Source organism: Nicotiana tabacum, chromosome 13 (assembly GCF_000715075.1).
Source record: "Nicotiana tabacum cultivar K326 chromosome 13, ASM71507v2, whole genome shotgun sequence".
Classification (NCBI taxonomy): domain Eukaryota; kingdom Viridiplantae; phylum Streptophyta; class Magnoliopsida; order Solanales; family Solanaceae; genus Nicotiana; species Nicotiana tabacum.
In genome coordinates, this window is record NC_134092.1 from 17,756,508 (window position 1) to 17,764,942 (window position 8,435).

Below are 8,435 nucleotides of genomic sequence, written 5' to 3' on the forward strand. Positions count from 1 at the left end.
TCGTACAACTAGTTTACTGATGCGTGGTCTGATAAGATGTACCTGGATCTGCACAAAAAGATGTGCAGAAGCGTAGTATGAGTACACCACAGCGGTACCCAGTAAGTGCCAAGCCTAACCTCGGTAGAGTAGTGACGAGGTCAGGTCAGGCCCTACTGGAGAATAAATAATGGCACGGTAAAATGTTTAAACAATATTATAAGATAAAATGACAATGGAAATGAATCAAGTAGTATGTCACATTTAATTACATCAAATAATGGCAAATAAATACCTCGTGGAAACAAAACAGAATTATTTCCAACTTGAAGAAAATCACAACAATAATCAAAGGCAACTGCGGCCATAAATCAATAGCAACAAGGGCACTCCCGAGGTACCGCCTCTTGGTCCCAAATCATAAACAAATTCACAATATCTCATTTTCTTATATCACCGCGGGAGCCTTCACAATTTATTTAAAGAAAATATATTTTTTTTCGAAATTGCATCCCTCGTTTTAGCCACCCTTATCACACCGCATCACTTCTAATAGTCACCCCTACTAGCCACGCGTATCAAGCCACCCTTATCTCACCGCATGCGTTTCAACACCCAGACCTTATACCACCGCATGCGTATCAATATCACAATATATCACAATTTGCATCCCAAGTGCCCAATATTTCAATTTTCCACGAAAAAAATCTCACAAAAATATTCAAGAATAAATAATTCAGGAAAATAATATTCCAAAATATTAATACGTTGCTTCAATATCAAAATTAAAAATGTCAAATACTTTATATTAATAATATTTAATTTAAAGAAAATCAACCTTCAAATAATGCACAGTATGAAAGAAATCAAGTTTCAATTAAACACGTAAAACAATTAGCAGAAAAAAGGCAAACAAATTTAAAATATATATCACATATCAATGATGAAGAATATAACAAGATAAAATAATTTAATAAATGCGCAACAATGATCTACACAATTTAAAAATATAATCTTTCACATTTAGCCCGTGTACACACTCGTCACCTTGTGTACACGACTTTCAACATATTTTAATAATCACATTAATATCAATTCTAGGGGAAATTTCCCCCACACAAAGTTAGACAAGTCACTTACCTCGACTAGCTCCAATTTAACCAAGTATTATGCTTTTTCCTCGATTTTTCGACTCCGATCGACTCGTATCTAGTCATAATTAATTCGATAAAGTCAACAAAAATTATAGTAATCAATTTCATAAGAAAATATTACATTTTTATTAAAATCCGAAATTAGCTCAAAATTTGCCTGTGGTGCCCACATCTCGGAATCCGGCGAAACTTACAAAATCCGATAACCCATTCAATTACGAGTCCACCCATACCAATTTTACCAAAATCCGATAACAACTCGACCTCCAAATCTTAAATTATCGTTTTTGGAAGATTTTGCAAAAATCTTGATTTTTCTTCCATAAATTCACGGATTAATAATGTAAATGAGTATGGAATCATTAAATATAATCAATATAGGATAAGGAACACTTACCCCAATATTTTCCCGTGAAAATCGCCCAAGAACCGTGCTCCAAAAATCCAAAACGAAATGAATGAAATGACCATTTTTGGTCCTTAAGTTTCTGTCAATTCGTCACTAAAAGTCCATTTTGTCACTAAAAGTCCACCAGAAACTGCTCTACCACCCTTCCTTCAATTGATCATAACTTTATGTACAAATGTCCAAATGATAAATGATTTAACTTTCTGGAAACGAGAATCAACCGACTACAATTTTAATGTTTTGCAACGTTTCTGATTCCTTATAAATTACGAGATATAAGCTTCTAAAATCGGCTCCATGCATCAGAATTTCTGGCAAAACTGTTCTATGAGCCTTCATTCAATCCATCATAACTTTATGTACAAATGTTCAAATAATGAATGGTTAAACTCTATAGAAACTAGAAACAAACAACTACAACTTTCATGTTTTGAGAATTGTCCGATTCCTTATTAATTACGAGATATAAGCATCCAAATTTGGCTCCACACACTAGAAATATCTGGCAAAATTTTTGCAAATTTCCAGCAACCTTCTTTGTCCAAAATCCATTCCGTTTACCTTCCGAATTCCACCCGAGACCTTCGGGACATTAACCAATTATTACAACATGTCCCAAAATACAATACGAACTTAGTCGAGGCTTCAAACCACATCAAACAATATCAAAATGACTAATCGCACATCAAATCAAAATCTATGAACTTTGAACTTTAAATTTCTACAAACAATACCAGAACCTATCAAATCCAGTCCAATTGACCTCAAATTTTGCACGCAAGTCATAAATGACATAACGGAGCTATGAAAATTTTCAGAATCAGATTTCGACCCCGATATCAAAAACTTAACTCCTCGGTCAACTTTTCCAAAAATTCAACTTTCGGCATTTCAAGTCTAATTCCACTACGGACATCCAAATAAAATTCTGATCACGCTCCTAAGTCCAAATTCACCATACGGAGTTGCTGGATTCATCAAAATTCTATTTCGGGGTCATTTGCACATAATTCGACATCCGGTCACTATTTGAACTTAAACTTTAATTTTTTCATCAAAATTCCATATCTTGGGTTAGGGACCTCGGAATTTGATTCCGGGCATACGCCCAAGTCCCAATTCATGATACGAACCTACCGGAACTATTAAAACACTGATCTGAGTTCGTTTGCTCAAAATGTTGACCAAAGTCAACTAAGTTGTGTTTTAAACATCTAATTCACATTTTAATCTATTTTCACCTGAAAACTTTTCGGAAAATTTTACGGAGTGCGCACGCAAGTCGAGTAATGGTAAATAGTGCTTAGATCACATAATTAATCATTAAATTTAAAGATGACATTTTGTGTCATCACATTCTCCACCTCTAAAACAAACGTTCGTCCTCGAACAGAGTTAGAAAAAGTAGTTGAGCTGGTGAATAAGTGTAGATAACAGCTGCGTAAATCATGCTCGACCTCCCAAGTCACCCCCTCAATCGGATGAACTCTCCACTGAACCTTTACGGAAGCAATATTCTTTGACCCCTGCTTTCGAACCTCCCTATCTAAAATAGCCACTGGTTCCTCAACATAAGATAAATTCTTGTCCAACTGAACCGAACTGAAGTCTAATACGTGAGATGGATCGCCATGATATTTCCGAAGCATAGAAACATGGAATACCGGATGAACCACAGAAAGACTAGGTGGTAGTGCAAGTCTGTAAGCCACCTCTCCAACTCTTTCAAGAATTACAAAAGGCCAAATATACCGAGGGCTCAACCCTGCCCTTCTTCCCGAACCTCATCACACCCTTTATAGGCGAAACCCGGAGCAATACCCGCTCACCAACCATGAATGCAACATCATGAACCTTCCGATCCGCATAACTTTTCTATCTATATTGGGCTTTACGAAGTCAATCCTGAATCAACTTAACCTTTTTCAGGGCATCCTGAACCAAGTCTGTACCCAATAGCCTAGCCTCTCCCGGTTCGAACCAACCCCCTGGAGACCGGCACCGCCTACCATACAAGGCCTCATACGGAGCCATCTGAATGCTTGACTGGTAACTGTTGTTGTAAGCAAAATCCGCAAGTGGTAAGAACTGATCCCAAGCACCCCCAAAATCTATCACACACGCCTGAAGCATATCCTCCAGTATCTGAATAGTGCGTTCGGACTGCCCGTCCATCTGAGGGTGAAATGCTGTACTCAACTCTACCCGAGTACCCAACTCATGTTGTACTACACCCCGTAACCGTGATGTAAACTGCGTACCCCGGTCAGAGATGATAGATACCAGTACGCCGTGAAATCTGACAATCTCGCGAATATAGATTCGAGCCAACTGCTCGGAAGAGTAGGTAGTCATCATAGGATTACAATAAGCTGACTTGGTCAATCTATCCACAATCACCCAAGTTGCATTGAACTTCCTCTGAGTCCGTGGGAGCCCAACAACGAAATACATAGTGATCCTCTCCCATTTCCATTCTGGAATCTCTAACTTCTGAAGCAATCCACTCGGTCATTGATGCTCATATGTCACTTGTTGACAATTTAGACACCGAGCTACATACTCCACTATGTCTTCGCAGCACCCGGATGTATGGAGTACCATGAACCGTGAGCCTCATGGAGAATCAATTCACGAAAACCATCAACATTAGGCACACATAGCCTGCCCTACATTCGTAATACACCGTCATCTCCAATTGTGACTTCTTTGGCATCACCGTGCTGAATTGTATCCTTAGGACAAGCAAATGGGGGTGATCATACTGACGTTCCATGATACGGTCATAAAGAGAAGACTGAGAAACCACATAAGCCAAAACTCGACTCGGCTCGAAAACATCCAATTTGACAAACTGGTTGTTACTAAAAGTCCACCAGAAAATACTCTACCAGCCTTCCTTCAATTGATCATAATTTTAGGTACAAATGTCCAAATGATAAATGATTTAACTTTCTAGAAACTAGAATCAACCGACTACAACTTTCAAGTTTTGCAACTTTTCTGATTCCTTATGAATTACGAGATATAAGCTTTCAAAATCGGCTCCATGCAGCAGAATTTCTAGCAAAATTGCTCTACCAACCTTCATTCAATCCATCATAACTTTCTGTACAAATGTCCAAATAATGAATGGTTTAGCTTTATGGAAATTAGAAACAAACAGCTACAACTTTCATGTTTTGATAATTTTTCCGATTCCTTATTAATTACGAGATATAAGCTTCAAAAATTGGCTCCACACACCACAAATTTCTGGCGAAATTTCTACAAATTTCTAGCAAAATTTCTTCAAATTTCTAGCAACCTTATTTGTCCGAAATTCATTCCGTTTACCTTCCGAATTCCACCTGAGACCTTCGGCACCTTAACCAATTATTACAACATGTCCCAAAATACAATACGAACTTAGTCGAGGCTTCAAACCACATCAAACAACATCAAAACAACTAATCGCACCTCAAATCAAAATTTATGAACTTTGAACTTTCAATTTCTACAAACAACACCGGAACCTATCAAATCCAGTCCAATTGACTTCAAATTTTGCACGCAAGTCATAAATGATATAACGGAGCTATGAAAATTTTCAGAATCAGATTTCGACCCCGATATCAAAAAGTCAACACCTTGGTCAAACTTCCCAAAAATTCAACTTTCGGTATTTCAAGCCTAATTCCACTATGGACTACCAAATAAAATTTCGATCACGATCCTAACTCCAAATTCACCATATGGAGCTGTTGGAATCATCAAAATTCTATTCCGGGGTTATTTGCATATAATTCGACGTCTGCTCACTATTTGAACTTAAACTTTAAATTTTTCATCAAAATTCCATATCTCGGGCTAGGGAATTCAGAATTTGATTCCGGGCATATGCCCAAGTCCCAATTCACGATACGGACCTACAGGAACTGTCAAAGCACTGATCCGAGTCTGTTTGCTCAAAATGTTGACTAAAGTCAACTTAGTTATGTTTTAAACATCTAATTCACATTTTAATCCATTTTTCACCTGAAAACTTTTCGAAAAATTTTATGGAGTGTGCACGCAAGTCGAGTAATGGTAAGTAGTGCTTAGATCACATAATTAATCATTAAATTTAAAGATGATATTTTGGGTCATCACATTTTCCACCTCTAAAATAAACGTTCATTCTCGAACGGAGTTAAAAAAGTACCTGAGCTGGTGAATAAGTGTGGATAACAACTGCGTAAATCATGCTCGACCTCCCAAGTTGCCTCCTCGACCGGATGACCCCTCCACTGAACCTTTACGGAAGCAATGTTCTTTGACCTCAGCTTTCGAACCTGCCTATCTAAAATAGGCACTGGTTCCTCATCATAAGATAGATCCTTGTCCAACTGAACCGAACTGAAGTCTAACACATGAGACGGATCGCCGTGATATTTCCGAAGCATAGAAATATGGAATACCGGATGAATCGCAGAAAGACTAGGTGGTAGTGCAAGTCTGTAAGCCACCTCTCCAACTCTATAAAGAATCTCAAAAGGCCCAATATACCTAGGGCTCAACTTCCCCTTCTTCCCGAACCTCATCACAACCTTCATAGGCGAAACCCGGAGCAATACCCGCTCACCAACCATGAATGCAACATCACAAACCTTCCAATCCGCATAACTTTTCTGTCTAGATTGGGATGTATGAAGTCGATCCCGAATCAACTTAACTTTTTCCAGGGCATCCTGAACCAAGTCTGTAACCAATAGCTTAGCCTCTCCCGGTTCGAACCAACCCACTGGAGACCGGCACCGCCTACCATACAAGGCCTCATACGGAGCCATCTGAATGCTTGACTGGTAACTATTGTTGTAAGCAAACTCCGCAAATGGTAAGAAGTGATCCCAAAAACCCCCAAAATCTATTACACACGCACGAAGTATATCCTCCAGTATCTAAATAGTGCGTTCGGACTGCCCATCCATCTGAGGGTGAAATGTTGTACTCAACTCTACCCGAGTACCCAAATCATGTTGTACTGCCCCCCAAAACCGAAATGTAAACTGCGTACCCCAGTCAGAGATGATAGATACCGGTACGCCATGAAATCTGACAATCTCGCGAATATAGATTCGAGTCAACTGCTCGGAAGAGTAGGTCGTCATCATAGGAATGCAATGAACTGACTTGGTCATTCTATCCATAATCACCCAAGCTGCATTGAACTTCTTCTGAGTCCGTGGGAGCCCAACTCTGAAATCCATAGTGATCCTCTCCCATTTCCATTCCGGAATCTCTAACTTTTGAAGCAATCCACTCTGTCGTTGATGCTCATATTTCACTTGTTGACAATTTAGACACCGAGCTACATACTCCACTATGTCTTTCTTCTTCTTCCTCTACCAATAATGTTGACTCAAGTCCTGCTACATCTTCGCAGCACCCGGATGTATGGAGTACCGCGAACTGTGAGCCTCCTGGAGAATTAATTCACGAAAACCATCTACATTAGGCACACATAGCATGCCCTACATCCGTAATACACTGTCATATCCAATTGCAACTTCTTTGGCATCACCGTGCTGAATTGTATCCTTAGGACAAGCAAATGGGGGTGATCATACTGACGTTCCATGATACGGTCATAAAGAGAAGACTGAGAAACTACACAAGCCAAAACTCGACTCGGCTCGAAAACATCCAATCTGACAAACTGTTTGTTACTAAAAGTCCACCAGAAACTACTCTACCAGCCTTCCTTCAATTGATAATAATTTTATGTACAAATGTCCAAATAATAAATGATTTAACTTTCTAGAAAATAGAATCAACCGACTACAACTTTCAAGTTTGCAACTTTTCTGATTCCTTATGAATTGCGAAATATAAGTTTCCAAACTCGGCTCTATGCATCAGAATTTCTGGCAAAATTGCTCTACCAATCTTCATTCAATCCATCATAACTTTCTGTACAAATGTCCAAATAATGAATGGTTTAATTTTATGGAAACTAGAAATAAACGACTACAACTTTTATGTTTTGATAATTTTCTGATTCCTTATTAATTACGAGATATAAGCATCCAAAATTGGCTCCACACACCAGAAATTTCTCGCAAAATTTCTGCAAATTTCCAGCAACCTTCTTTGTCTAAAATCCATTCCGTTTACCTTCCGAATTCCACCCGAGACCTTCGGGACCTTATCCAATTATTACAACATGTCCCAAAATACAATACAAACTTAGTCGAGGCTTCAAACCACATCAAACAACATCAAAACGACTAATCGCACCTCAAATCAAAATCTATGAACTTTGAACTTTTAATTTCTACAAACAACACCGGAACCTATCAAATCCAGTCCAATTGACCTCAAATTTTGCACGCAAGTCATAAATGAAAATTTTCAGAATCGAATTTTGACTCCGATATCAAAAAGTCAACCCCTCGGTCAAACTATCCAAAAATTTAACTTTCGGTATTTCAAGCCTAATTCCACTACGGACATCCAAATAAAATTCCGATCATGATCCTAAGTCCAAATTTACCATACGGAGCTATTGGAATTATCAAAATTCTATTCCGGGGTCATTTGCACATAATTTGACATCCGGTCACTATTTGAACTTAAACTTTAAAATTTTCATCAAAATTTCATATATCGGGTTAGGGACCTCAGAATTTGATTCAGGGCATACACCCAAGTCCCAATTCACGATACGGACCTACCGAAATTGTTAAAATACTGATCCGAGTCCGTTTGCTCAAAATGTTGACCAAAGTCAACTCAGTTGTGTTTTAAACATTTAATTCACATTTTAATCCATTTTTCACCTGAAAAGTTTCCGAAAATTTTTACTGAATGCGCACGCAAGTCGAGTAATAGTAAATAGTTCTTAGATCACATAATTAATCATTAAATTTAAA